We start from the raw sequence: 15,803 nt of genomic DNA on the forward strand, positions 1-15,803 counted from the left end.
TTGGTTGTCTCAATAATTTTCTTTTTATAGTCTTAATCCAGCCAGCAGAAGGGAAAAGAGACTGTTGTGGAGGCACAGTAGCTTCTTACTACCTTTAGCCCAGAATGGCATACATCAGTCACTTCCACCCACTTTTTATTGGACAAACACTAGTTATCGGAAGACATCTTGACATTTCAAAATCCATCGTTTTCATCCCAAGGGAAACAGCCTAAAGTTATTCAGCTGCTACATCCAGATGAAGTCAGAGCTCTTTGGGTGATGCTCAGTTTAGCAAGCTGAATGATGGCCATCTACAGATACCAGGTTCTAAACCCTGGAATCTACACATTATTTGATAAATTAGAGAAGGTCTTTTCCTATGTAATTAAATTAAGAAACTTACCATGTGGAGATCATTCTGGATTATCTGAATGAGCTTTCAATGAAATCATAGGTGTCCTTATAAGAGAGACACAGAAGAAAGAGGAGAAGACAGGAAAGGAGGATATTATGTAAGGAAGATGCCGAGATTGAAGTGATGTGGTAACAGCAAAGGAATACCAGCAACCACCTAAAGCTGCAAGAAGCCAGAAATGGATTCTCCCCAGAGCCTGCAGAGGGAGCACAGCGTGGCCAACACCTTGATTTCAGTTCAGGGAAACTGATGTACTTCTGACATCCAGAAATGTGAAAGAGCAAACCTTTGTTGTTTGAAGCCACCAAGTTTGTGATCATTTGCTTCAGTGGCCACAGGAAACTAATATACTGAGATAGGGACTCCTCATGATCATTTGAACATCTTGAGTGGGTCCTAAGGAGAGCAAAGAAGTTAAGTAGTAACCAGACCTTCTTTATTTGCAGGAGGGAAAATAATTAGTAATGGGTGTCACATTACTGTTGGTTTGGTGGCATAAAGGTTGATAGTTGTCCACCATGAGAAATGTATGGGGGACACGCAAAGTAGGTCTGGCTCCTCAGTGTTCTTTGGAGTTGCCATGTTTCTCTTTTAACCTATAGATAGCTCACAAGAGACTATGTTTACTAGGCTTTCAACTATTACAGTCAATTACTGTGAGTGTATTTCATCCATCACTTACCTGTTAGCAATGATGCTTAAGGAATGAGAGACTTGACCTCAATCTAGTTGGGAAAAAACTTAGTCCTTTCACCTGTTTGAGTTAATATCGTCCTGATTTCTATTGAGTTAATTAACTCTCCCAATTGGGGTCAATTTGGTGAGACAGAAAATCACAGTGCTCTCTCTTCTAAGGAAGGAATGGGCACATGACTAAGCAAGAGAATCTATTCTAGACCTACCTTCTGAGGCCTTTGACTTTTGAAAAGAGAGACTTAAAGACAGAAGCATGTTTAGAGCTCTTTACCTTTTGCAGTTATCCTTGACAGGATAATTGAGTATGCCTTCAACCTGGACTCCAGAGAAGTTTTTGTTTAAAGCCTTTCCTGAGCCTGAAACTCCAGATTTCCTGCCAATTTCATAAGCTTCCCAATAATATTAAAATAAATGTTATACTTGCTTAAGTTGGACCAGCTAGATTCTGTTGCTGGCAATGAGATAACCTTAAATCTACAGAAATTTATAAAATAACTCTTGACATCTTGAGGGTATTCTGAATCTGGAGGAGTAGAAAGGGGGGCACCTTTTAATAAGAAAGTTATGAAAGGAAATGGTAACTTACATATTTGTTTGGCTAAGGGCAAAAGTGTTCCTTCATACTTCTAAGTATTATTAGTTTCCTTGATCTATGTGTTTTAAAATGTCTACATTACTGAGGGAGTAGTTTTCCATTCTGATAACTTCAGAGGTCTTTTAAATTATATATCTAACATGTGTATGCCCGACACTGGGGATCTAGCCCACAATCTGGCCAGGAATCAATCAGTGATTTCCTGGTTCATAGATCAATGTTCAACCACTGAGCCATGCCAGCCAGGCAAAAACTACTTTATTTTAAAAGTACATAGTTTATCTTATTTCATTTGGTATTTTTACTGATCAATATCTGTGTGGATATGTCAGCAGCATTTCCAATAAAGAATTTTTTTTTCAAACAGAATGGATAAAGAGATTACTTTGATAATATTTATTCTTTTAGATGTTATATTTATGTTGGTAATAATTGGATACTTTAAAAATAATTTTTTAAAAATTTGGGTATAAGAGAACCCCTGGAGTTCAAACTTGTATTATTTCAGGGTCAACTGTAATTGCCTTTAAAACAGGTAAAACTTAGTAAAGTTTATTACTACTAATTCATATTTATGGTATAATTGATCTGTAAACATGCCAAATTTAAGTCAGTAAAATTTTTATTCTAATTACTTATAGTATTTTGGACATTATTTATTATGAAGTAGCAAAAATTACATATATCCTTATGTTTGAATATTTTGTTATTAAGATTATTAGAACTTATAGAAATAAATTTGACATTAGGAAAAATAATGTATACTTAAAGAAAAATTGTGGATTTATATTTTCTTTTTTTAAAAATAAATCTTTATTGTTCAGATTATTACAGTTGTTCCTCTTTTTTCCCCCATAGCTCCCCTCCACCAAATTCCCACCCCACCCCCTGCCCCTACCCCCCCTCCATTGTCCTCATCCATAGGGGTACGATTTTTGTCTAGTCTCTTCCCGCACCCCCCACACCCCCTTCTCCCTGAGAATTGTCAGTCCACTCCCTTTCTATGCCCCTGATTCTATTATATTCACCAGTTTATTCTGTTTGTCAGATTTTTTATTCACTTGATTTTTAAATTTACTTGTTGATAGATATGTATTTGTTGTCACTTTGTTGTTCATAATTTTTATCTTTCCTTTTTTCTTCTTCCTCTTCTTAAAGAATACCCTTCAGCATTTCATATAATACTGGTTTGGTGGTGATGAACTCCTTTAGCTTTTTCTTATCTGTGAAGTTCTTTATCTGATCTTCAATTCTAAATGATAGCTTTGCTAGGTAGAGTAATCTTGGTTGTAGTTTCTTGCTGTTCATCACTTTGAATATTTCTTGCCATTTCCTTCTGGTCTGCAGAGTTTCTGTTGAGAAATCAGCTGACAGTCGTATGGGTACTCTCTTGTAGGTAACTAACTGTTTTTCTCTTGCTGCTTTTAATATTCTCTCTTTGTCTTTTGCCTTTGGCATTTTAATTATGATGTGTCTTGGTGTGGTCCTCTTTGGATTCCTTTTGTTCTTGTAAGTCTATTACTTTCACCAGGTAGGGGAAGTTTTCTGTCATTATTTCTTCAAATAGATTTTCAATATCTTGCTCTCTCTCTTCTTCTGGCACCCCCATAATTTGGATGTTGGTACACTTGAAGTTGTCCCAGAGGCTCCTTACACTATCTTCATATTTTTGGATTCTTTTTTCTTTTTGCTTTTCTGGTTGGGTGTTTTTTGCTTCTTTGTATTTCAAATCTTTGACTTGATTCTTGCAATCCTCTAGTCTGCTGTTGGATCTCTGTATATTATTATTCATTTCAGTCAGTGTATGCTTAATTTCTAGTTGGTCCTTTTTCATATCCTTGAGGGGCTCACTAAATTTATAGGTGGTTTCTAGAAGATTCTTGAAAAACCTTATATCCGTGGTTTTGAACTCTATATCCAGTCATTTGCTTTCCTCCATTTCTTTCATTTGTGACCTGTTTCTTTGTCTCTGCATTTTGGCTGCTTCCCTGTGTTGATAGAGTGGCTTTGTGTGCTAGGTGTCCTATAGGGCCCAGTGGCTCAGCCTCCCTAATTACCTGAGGTGGACACTCATGGTGCACCCCTTTGTGGGCTGTGTGCATGGTCTTGTTGTAGTTAAGCCTTGATTGCTGTTGGTATCACTGGGAGGAACTGACCTCCAGGCCAATTGGCTGTGAGGATCAGTTGTGTCTACAATGGGAGAACTTCTGTGCTGCAGACTCCCTTATGGGGCAGGACTTGCTTCAATGGGGCTTTGGCACTCACTGAGTCTGCCCCCTGAGTGTGTCTTTTATGGGTGTGAAGAGTTGTAATCTGGATGATCTCACTCTGACCACTGGGTACACTGGCTCTTGGGTCTCCAAGGATGTGCAAAGTCAGCCACTGCCTGAGGCCACCCAGCAGGAGCTACAGAGAGATCTGCAGATTCCTCCTCTTTATTTGGGGTTTGGAGATGCCCAGATGAGGCCCAGCTATGAAGCAATGCAAGCTGCTGTGGAGCCTTGGGCCTTTTTTTGGAAGCTCTGGTGCTCTCTGACCCAACTGCAGTTTGTTAGGTTTTAGATTGCAAAAGGCCAGTCCATTCATATGCAAAAGCCTCTGCACACAGCTTGGGTGGGATTGTAAATTGGTTGGGGCGGGGTCTCAGGGAATCACCAGGGTAGAGCAAACAGCAATGGCTACCCGTCAGCCCTGCCCCAAAGAGGCCCCTAGTTCTCTTTGTCCCACCGCACTGTGCAGGAACAATGATCCCTGCAAGCACCACTGAGAGAAAGCTGCCCTTGCATTCTGGCCTGATGCCAGACAGTCCAGTTTCTCCCAGTATGCATCTGGGTCCCCAGAGTCTCACCCGGAACTTGAGTTCAGAGCAGTCAGGAGCTTATATGTCACTCCTGATTGAAAAAGACAACAGCGTACCCATTTGCTAGCTCCTTTCGCGCGTGCCTCCATACCTCCACACTTTCACCGGACTCTATGTGCTTTTCTCTTTCCTTCTAGTTGTAGAATTCCCACTCAGCCAGCCTTCCTGTGGTTCTGGATGGTATTTGTTTTGTCTTTTAGTTGTGGTTTTGATATGGTTGTGCACAGCAGCAAGTTCAGGTGTTTATCTATGCCACCATCTTGGTTGTCCCCCGACTTATATTTTCTTAAGAGTGTGCACAACACATCATAAACTGTAAAGTAGTATGTAAAAACTGTTCCAGAGGGATTTCTGTTTTGACTCTGCTTTTTCTAATGTCATTTAACTCCCATAAAAGTTTTCCAATGCCATTGGCCGAAATGGTCCTTAAAACCTGTTGGCAGAGCTCAACAGGTGGGCCAACTTACAGTTTACTCTTCATAGCTCTTTGTGACTAGTGGAGTTTACTACAGATTCTAGATATTATCTATAGGAAAACTAACTCCATCCCAAGTAGGTCTGATCATTATTAGAAATTCGGACAGCTGCTGTGCCTCCTCTCCAAGGCCTTTTTACAAAATTTCTGGCACAGCATACTACCTTTGCAATGTCCTGAATCTTTTTCTCTCTCTCTTTATTGATTAAGGTATTACATATGTGTCCTTATCCCCCCATTGCTCCCCTCCACTCATGCCCTCACCCCCGCCCCCGGTATCTGTGTCCATTGATTAGGCTTATATGCATACATACAAGTCCTTTGGTTGATCTCTCCCCCTTACCCCCACCCTCCCCTACCTCCCCTCTGAGGTTTGATGGTGTGATCAATGCTTCTCTGTCTCTGGATCTATTTTTGTTCATAAGTTTATGTTGTTCATTCCACAAATGAGTGAGATCATGTGATATTTATCTTTCTCTAATTGGCTTATTTCACTTAGCCTAATGCTCTCCAGTTCCATCCATGCTGTTGCAAATGGTAAGAATTCCTTCTTTTTTATAGCAGTGTAGTATTCCATTGTGTAGATGTACCAGTTTTCTAATCCACTCATTTGCTGATGGGCATTTAGGCTGTTTCCAAATATTAGCTTTTGTAAATTGTGCTGCTATGAACATAGTGACGCATATATCCTTTCTGATTAGTGTTTCTAGTTTCTTGGGATATATTCCTAGAAGTGGGATCACTGGGTCAAATGGAAGTTTCATTTTTATTTTTTTGAGGAAACTCCATGCTGTTCTCCACAGTGGCTGCACCAGTCTGCATTCCCACCAGCAGTGCATGAGGGTTCCCTTTTCTCTGTATCCTCGCCAGCACTTGTCATTTGTTGATGATAGCCATTCTGACAGGTGTGAGATGGTACTGCATTGTCTGTTCTGAATATTTATTGTTGAGTTTGTTTTGTGGTAGTGGCAGAATCAATCAGAGAAGAACTATATTGGGGCAAAGGTTTGTTATTTCCCAGGATATTATACAAAAATATGTCCAAATCCTAAATCAGAAAAAAATGTTATATAAGGTTAAGCTTATTTTTGTGCTTAGATTTCTAGAGATTACCTACTAACATAAATATTAACCATATCTCAAAGCTAATTTATAAAGGCTTAAGAGTTTCTGAATATCATGACCATGTTTTCTAATCATGCATAATAAATTGTAATGGAAACAGAAAGAAGGAAAATACAGCCTGGATAAAGCTAAAGTGTTTGCATTTCTTATTCTATTTAAATTGTATATCTGAAAGGATAGATGTGTCGGATATCAGAGAGTGGAACATGGCCTGCTTAGCACGTAATTATTTTTGGAAAGTTTCTGTGATAGTGTCATCTAATTAAGTAGTGAGATTCCCCTCCTCTCCTTAAATTAATTTTCCTCAAACTCCTCATCTCTTAATTAGTACAAATACTCCTTTCATTTTGCTTGCAAGTATTTTCTATTTCCTACATGCTTGTAGTTTACTAATTTGGAGGGAATTATAATCAGTGTACTGTACTTCAGATAACTATAATACTCCAGAGTCCACGGGAGAAAAGATCCATTTTCTGTGTTTGGGATAATTTTCAATAACTCTTATTCACAGCACAGTCAGTTGGTTTTATTTGTTTTATAAGATGAGGAACATTTCCTTACAAATATGATAACATGTTCAAGCTGCTATATAAGGGAAGATTTTCCTTCCTTCCTTACTTCCTTCTTTCTGTTCTTCCTTCCTTTTTTCCTCCCTCCCTTCCTTCCATCCCTTCCTTTCTCCCTTCATTTTTATATTCAAATATATTCAAATTGATCAGATCTCCCCCTTTATTTTTCTAACAGAACCCATCTCTGAGATTCACAAACCTCCAAATAAAACCAATAAAAGTGAAAAGTGGTACAATTATCTTTTTATATTTGTTTAAATAGATAAGTTAGTCATCCACAATTTTTTGTCTTGATATTTAAAACTGCAGTGAGTGACATTATATTAAGATCAATGACCATGCAGTTGAAGATATCCAATAGTTTTAAAACCCTAGCAGGGTCTGTCAACTATTGCTTTTAAGAGTGGAGAAGTTTATGAGGAGTTTTATATTCCTATCTCAGAAGGAAAAGAATTCTGTAAAAGCCTTGTATTGCATCTGAACCATGACATTATCTCATAAATAAAGATTCAAAATTTGACTATAAAAAGAGAGAGAGAAGAAGCAGTATTTGCTGTGAAATAGTATTTTAAAGACAATCAAGTTCAGAAAAATAATTTTGTGTTTGTTTTTCAAGGAACTAGATAATGAGAATTCTTTAAGGAAGAAAAGTAGGTCAGAGTAAACAGGAAATTATTTAATTTAAAGTTTGATGGACCACTTGCCATTTGTGATGTATATCAAGATAATGGGAGCAGGGGGTGGCTAAGTATTTGGCTAAATATTATTTCTGGATGTTTCTGTGAGATGATATTAGCGTGTGAATGGTGGACTCATTAAAGGAGGTTGCTTTTTCCAGTGTGTATAAGTATTCCTTGGGCCCACACCCCACTAATAGAATAAAATAGGCAGAGGAAGGCAGAACTGTCCCTTCTGATTTCTAACTAGACATTGGTTTGCTCCTGCCCTCAGACTGGCACTTACACTACAGATTTCCCTGGGTCTCAGCACTTCAGACTGACTGAACTACATCATCAGGTCTCTAACATGTAGAGGTCAGATTCTGGGACTTCTCTGCCTTCATAGTCATGTGACCTATTCAGTCAAATTAAATCAATCTCTTTCTTTCTATCTCACTGGATAAATAGATAGAGATGTAGATATAGCTACAAATAAAAATATAGATATATAGATAGAGATCAATATATAGCTATAAACAAAGACATGGATAGATGATAGATAGATAGATGATAGATAGATAGGTATAGATGTACCTCCTATTGATTCTGTTCTTTTGGAGTATCCTGGCTAATACATCTTCACTTGATTCCATTCTCACAAATCATGTTCATAATTATGTTTAACTATTTGAATAATTATAATGTATAATCAATCAGGTATGCAGGCACTTTGAACTGACTATGGGGTATATATGCAAGGGTTAAGAGGGCTGGTGAGAATATGGAAATAAATGATGTGAAAAAATGAACCCCAATCCATACCTCAGTTAACAATGGTTCGATAATAATTTGTAAAGAAAGAGTGAAAAATAGATAATTTATTACCCTGATTCTTTTTTTATTTTTAGAATTCAACTTTGTATGTTGAGATTTGGTTTTATTTATGCTATTAGCTAAGTATAAAAGCATACATATTGTGTTTATGGTACATTCAATACATTTGCAACTTTTCTACTTAAATTCTCTATAAAAAGTCACTGCCAATTGATATGCTTACTGATGGCAAGGGTCTTAGAATAACCAAAAGGTATAATAGTTTTCAGGTTACCCCAAGAATCAAAAGCTGAATTTTAAACAATGTCATAATATACAAGACTTAAACAGTATATAAAAAAGTCATATATCAAGTACAAAAATATCCAAACCATTTATTATGAACTGTATCATTATCCTGATTCTTAATTTTTAACCTGTATTGCATGTCATTTTATAAAATGCCATCATTAATTGCTATCATTAACTTTGTAATGGTATTTGGTGTTGAGTGACCTTTTTTAAAAATACATTTCATGAAATGTGAATTATAATGTATTAAATCTATTTTAATTGAGCTGCCCACTTCACTGAGAACTAACAGTTACAGTAAATCTGCTAAATAAAAATGCTAATACATAATCCCAACATCTGTGCCATCTTGGTATTGGCATCTATTGATTGTCTTTTCTCATTTAAGTTGGAAATTTCCATGGTTCTTGGTATGATGAGTGATTTGTGATTGTAGCCTGGACATTTTGGTGTCATGTTATTGGATGTTATATAGGTCTTTTGTTACATTAGGCCTTCTCTAAAACTGGCAAGTGATATGGAAACCCCTCTTCAATATGGCCAGGAGAGGGTGAGAATCCAGGTTTTCCCATCAGGCCTTGTTGACACCACAGTCTGGGGGTATGTTGATGAGTACCTCATTACTTCTGGTTGTGGGTTAAAAACAAAAAAATCAAAAAAAAAAATCAGGCTTTCTACCAGACCTTCACGGATACTCCTCTGACTAGAATGCCTGCTTATTTCTTTCTATATGGCCTTCACTGGTATGTGAGGCAAGGCAGGAGTGGCATTAGTTTACCTCTGGGCAGTGGTAAAAGTTCTGAATCTTCACTAGAATTCATCTGACACCACAGAAGCATGAAGGGGGAGGTGTGCTTTGTTACCCCAGCCAGGGGTAGAAGTCTGATTCCCAGGTGGTATCCACTGATACCTGAAGAGTAAGGTGGGATTCAGTAATGCTTGATGGAGATGGACTTCCGAACTCTGCACCCAGCCCTGTCTAACACCACACCAGCAGGGGTGGGGTGTGGAGGGGCACTAATACAGTTGGATCAGGGTTCAAGTCCAGGATTCTTACTAGGCCTTTGCTGACCTAGGGGGGGTTGGGGTGGACAAGAGGCAGCAGTTTCTCCTGTGGCGTTTGTTTGGAGTTGAGTTGTTATTGTTTAGGCTATCCTCTCCTGGTCTTTTGAGTAGGAAAAAAGTTGACTCTTGTTGAGCCTTAATTGTCTGTGCCCATTAGCATTTCCTGCTTGCTGGCTTCTCCAGATGCACATCAGGGATATCTGAGGCAGAAGAAAACCCAGGGATCTCACCATGCTGTTATTCCTTGGCTCCACAGTCTTCTCCTAGTCTGTCATCTTCTTTCCACCCTTCATATATATGTAGTGTCCAGAATATTTAGCTGTCCTGAGTGGGAAAAGTGTATATTTCTTCCATCTTACCAAAATGACAATGATTTACTTTAGTGATCAAAAGTAAAGATATTGAAGAAAACAAAAACAGTTTGAGTTACATGGAAGTGGGATAAAAGGAAGATACTGAGAAAGCCAAAACATGTGTGTCGGGGGGAGGGGGCAGGGGGCGGGTGGGGAGACAGACAGAAATTAATTTGACTGAATTTGGGAAAACTGAACATTGGCTATTATAACCAGTATGTTCCCACGATGTTATTTCCCAACCATGGCCACAGTGTCCACAACTATGCAGATGTACCCCTAAGCTCTTCCTCTCAGTGATTAGATGTGAATGCTCAAATCTTTGGGGAGAAACTGACTAAAGCAATAATAGTGGGTCATTGAACCATTCTCCAGGATTCTTACTTAAGTGTTGGGCGGATCCAGCACCACTGTGACTGCCTGCTTTCTTGGTTATATGGTAAACAGTATCATTTGTTTATTTTCATTGTTCTCTTTCCATATGCAAACTTGACTTCTTTCATTATGCTTTCAGGGAAAAACAATGTAAAGCTTGGTATTGCCAGAAATTTCATTTAAGACAGAATTTTGTGGTTTTACCAGACTTGTGAGCACTCAGATTTTATTTTAACCCACAGCTCATACCCTCAAAATATCCAATCCCATACAAATCAAGTTGTTTTTGGAAGAAGGAAGTTCTCCAGAAATCTAAAAATCCCCTATCCTTCAGTTCTCTGATGTCCCATCATTAAAGTCACAACTCTCATATTTATTACAAGAGAATCATATTTGATTTTCATTTCTTACTCTCTCAGCTTCTTAGCCAGCTGGGGTGAGAAGTTATACAATATGGATTGATGTTTAAAACCAAGATAGAATCATGACTGTTAAACCGGTAAAAAAAAAATATTTTAGGGAATTTAACACCCAATGTATCACCTGGGACTAGTGTTGAAATTTACTCTGTATATTTAGTCAGGAAACTATGATTTATTCAAGCATGTGCCAAGCATACAATTTGAATATGTGCTCCTTTGTTCCAGGCTAAAGAGTGAGACTGGCCTTAGAAGGATTTGAGGCATTTAACAAATTTTCTTAGATATTTGAATTTTAGACCACAAATATTTGTGAATAATTTCTGCCTCAGGTTGGGAGATAAGGAAATGTTTCTTAAGTCAAGAACTAACTTGAGGGGCCCATAGCAATAAACTGCTTTTAGAACAATACACATGATATTTTTTCACCTATCAGATTAGCTAGCTGTGTTCAGGGACACAGGAGCAACTTCATGAAGACATTTGTGGAAAATTACAGAACCTTGCCATGGTCTCTATCTAGTTGCACCATCTATCTCAATGTTGGTCATGCCTGAAGGAGGGGGGTAGGGTAGCTCCATTGGATACTTTCATCTTGGGAGGAACTAGAGATACTTGGTCATTAACTACAAGTATTTTAATTCTGGAGATTTCATATCTAGAACAGTGACTGACTTCAAAAGTAGGTAGGTATCCAATAAACACTTGTGTATTGGCCAGTTTTCTCACTATCAAAAATATTGAGTGAAGGTGTATCAGAAGTCTCTTTGGTCTCTCCCCTTGAAGTTACAATATTAGCAGCTTTAATTTAGCAAAGGGTTCTCTGCTTACTACACAAATATGTCTGAGAGATGTGCACATTGCAACATCCAAACGTGGGTGAGTGGGAACAAACTGGGGGAGGAATGAACGGAGAAGAGCTGAGATGGTGGCACGAATGAAGCCCAGAGCTCACTGCAGGCTTTGGGAGAAATCAGGTTGTCTCTGGCACGCCCTTCATCTGGGAGGAGCGGAGAGATACAGTGAGCATTTCTATGAGTGGCCAGTACTCACTGTTGTGAACCCAACTATCTGGGCGGTGACAAAGCACAGAGTGTGGCTGCAATTGTTGGGCAGCTGTCATCTCCAGATAAAAAATAATAAAGCCACACAGCCTGGACAGAACAAAACCACAAAGGCCTCTCCCAGCTCTCCCTGCCCCCACCCATCATGGCTGCATTGCTGGCAGCATCTGGTTGCAGAAGACAGCACTTGGATTGGATTTCACAGACCTGGAATCCCATTGCCCAACACACTTCCCTGCAGGGATGGTGTCAGAGACAGGCAACTTGGTCACATAAGAGGTGCCCACTTCCCCAGAGAACACAGGACATCTATCAACCCGCAGAGATATGAAAAGGCGGAATGGTAAAAGAGAAACTAAAAAATGTGTGCTTCAGTGCCATCTACTGGGGGATAAAAGAAAGATTTATTAATCTACTAGAGAATTGCTACTCATACATAAACTCCTAGACAGAGAAAAAATACATCAAATACCATGAATAACCAAGGTAATGAGACACCTCAGAAAGAAAATTTAAAAATTTTCAGAAAATAAAAATAAAGACATGAAAATATATGATTTAAATGGCAGAGAATTCAAGGTTGCAGTTCTGAAAAAACTCAATGAGATATAAGAAAACAAAGGTAAGCAGTTTAATAAACTTAGAAACAAATTCAACTAACAAAACAACTACTTTACCAAAGAGATGGAAACTTTAAAAGAGAACCAAATAGTAATTCTGGAGGTAAAGAACACAATAAAAGAGATAAAGAATAAGCTAGTTTAGGTAATGGAGGAAAAAAATTGGTGATAGAAAAGATAAAAATCTAGAATTATGCAAATGGAAGAAGAGAGAGACTTGAGAGTATAAAAAACTAAAGATGGCTACAAGTATTATCTGACTCCATAAGGAAGAGTAATGTAAGAATTATAGGTATACCAGAGGAGAAGAGAGAACAGAAAGTTTATTCAAACAAATCGTTGGTGAGAACTTCCCTAAACTATGGAAACAGCTAGATCCTTGAATCCAAGAAACAAACAGAATACCTAATTATCTCAATTTAAAAAAAGGCTTCTCCAAGGCATATTATGTTAAAATGATAAAAAAATTAATGACAAAGAAAGAATTCCTAAGGTAGTCAGGGAAAAGAAGACAGCAAACTATAAAGAAAATCATAATAGATTATTATTGTATTTCTCAGCAGAAACCCTACAAGCTAGGAGAGTGTGGAATCAAATATCTCACTGAAAGAAAGAAATTACCAGCCAAAAATAATATATAGATACTTTTCAGACATACAGAAGCTGAAGGAATTTACTATCAGAGGACCTTCATTACAGGAAATACTCAACATAACAAATAATAAAAACTATGAGTAATATTACGAACAAACAGTCAGAAGCAAGATATTAAACCACTTTTCAGGATACACTTAAATATTACATAAAAGTTAAAAGAGGTAAAAAGCATTAAGAAAGAAAGAAGAAGACAATAACTAATGCAACTCAGAAATGAACTCAGCATAAATAAAATACTTTGTGAAAAATAAAACATAAAAGGGGAGAGGGTGAAGGACTAAATTTGCAAAAGGGAATGGAGATAAAATGTATTCAGAAGACAAAAGGTCTACTATATATGAAACTTTGTTTTTCATAAACTAATGATAACCACACATTAAAAAAACCACACAAAACTGAGACATGTAACTTAAAAAAAAGAGGAAGCAGAGGAAAAAAATATAAAATATCAAACTAAAGGAACAACCAGAAGCACAAGAGAGAAAAACCCCACAATGGAGACACAGAGTTAACAGAAAACAAAAGGTAACATGGATATGGGAAATCACCCTAAATGTAAATGAACTGAACTCACCAATAAAAAAGCAGACAATAGCAGATTTACACAAAACCCAACAATATGCTGCCTTCAGGAGACACATCCCAGCTGCAAAGGTAAATATGAACTCAGAGTGAAAGGGTGGAAATCGGTTCTCTTAGCAAATGGCATCCACAGAAAAGGAGGTCTAGCTATACTAATATCTGACAAATAGATTTCAAGAAAAGAAAGGTAACAAGAGACAAAGATAAAGGGGACACTAAGAAGACATGGCACTTCCTAATATATATGCACCCAATAAGGGAGCACCAAAATATATAAAGCAACTACTTGCAGAGCTAAAGGGAGAAACTGAGAAAAACACAATCATGGTAGGGGACCTAAATATGCCACTGACAGCCATAGATTATCCTAACTGAAAATCAATAAAGAAATAGCCTTAAAGGACACCTTAGAGCAAATGGACATAACAGACATTTACAAAGCCTTTCAACACAGAACACCAGATTATACATTCTTCTCCAGGGCACATGGGGCATTTTCAAGGATAGATTATATCTTGGAAAACAAAACTAGCCTTAACAAATTTAAGAAAATTGAAATCATACCAAGCATATTCTCTGACCACAATGCTTTGAAATTAGAAATCAACTGCAAAAAAAAAAAAAAAAAAAGAAAGAAAGAAAAAGTGGGAAAAACCCACAAATATGTGGAGATAAACAACGTGCTACTAAAACACAACTGCATCAAAACAGAAATAAAAGAGAGATCAGAAGAGAAATAGAGACAAATGAAAATGACGATACAACATATCAAACTGTTGGGGTGCAGCAAAGTAGTAACAAGAGGAAAGTTTACATCATTACAGGCTTATCTCAAGAAACAAGAAAAATCCTAAGTAGATAACCTAATATTACATCTTATTAAATAACTAGAAAAAGAAGAATAAAAGCAGCACAAAATCTATAAAATAGGATCTGGGAATTGTCAAAGGATCAGACCACTACTCAATATCTGCAATGTAAGTGCCAAAATGCCAGTGTACGCAAGAGCCCTGATGATTGGGCATAATCTGTTTGAGCAAAGCAGCTTGACTGACTTTAGGAAGACTTTGTTTTGGGTTGTGCCGGTCATAGAGACAGGAGTACATTGAAGTCAATCTTAGAAACATATTTTGTGATGCTAATAGAAGCAAAAGTAAAGTGATGGCATTCTCAGGTTGCAAGGATGTACTCACTGAGGTGAACTGTCACTGATCAAGTGGACAGATTTAAAACCACTTCTGGTCTTACCATTGTGATATTTGTCATTAATGGATTAGGCACGTTTGAACTCCATTCTGTGGTTATATGTTCCCGTGGATATAGAATAATCAGTATTTCTTTTGGAGGCTGGGGCCTTGAACCTCCATTTTTGTACTTTCTAAGCCAACGATCCAGAAGAAAAAATCTAGGCACCAACAGAAGCCAACGGGTCCTCACCATTATTGTTTATTTGTCTGAATGGTGGGGCATAAAAACATTTTAGACTCTGGAAAACTCATAGTAAAACAATTATAACAAAAATTCTGTAAGAGGGACTGGAATTCCCTTTAGAAAAACAAACGTGTTTTTCCAACTCTGACCAGGAAAACAAGTCCCGATGACTTTCTATATCTATCTTACTCAAGTTGCTGTTTTCTTTAAATAGACTTTATTTAGGAATAATCCACATCAATAAATTGCACTTTCATTAAGTGATCAGTGGTATGAGTTTTGGCAAACATAGTATATACCCATGGAAACACCAATTGAACATTTTCATCACCCACAGAAAGTTCCCTCCTGTCCCTTTTCATTAAGGTCTCAATACCACCCTGAAACCCAGGTTATCACTATCAATTATTTTTGCCGGTTCTAGAATTGTATATTAATGGGATCATACAGCATATACACTTTTGTGTTGGGTTCTTTTGAAAGCATAATATTTTTATATTCATCCACAATGTTGTGCATATCAGTAATCTGATTATTTTAATTTCTGAGTGGTATTTCATTCTATGCCTATACCATGATTTGTTTACCATTCAGCAGTTGGTGAGCATTTGGCTTGTTTCAAGCTGTTATTTTCAATAAAGCCATTATAAACTTTTATTTGCAAGTCTGTTTTGGACATCTGTTTTTATTTATTATTAGGTAGCATGGTAAGTATGTGTTTAACATTATAAGAAAT

Source organism: Plecotus auritus, assembly GCF_963455305.1.
Source record: "Plecotus auritus genome assembly, chromosome: 2".
NCBI classification, from domain to species: domain Eukaryota; kingdom Metazoa; phylum Chordata; class Mammalia; order Chiroptera; family Vespertilionidae; genus Plecotus; species Plecotus auritus.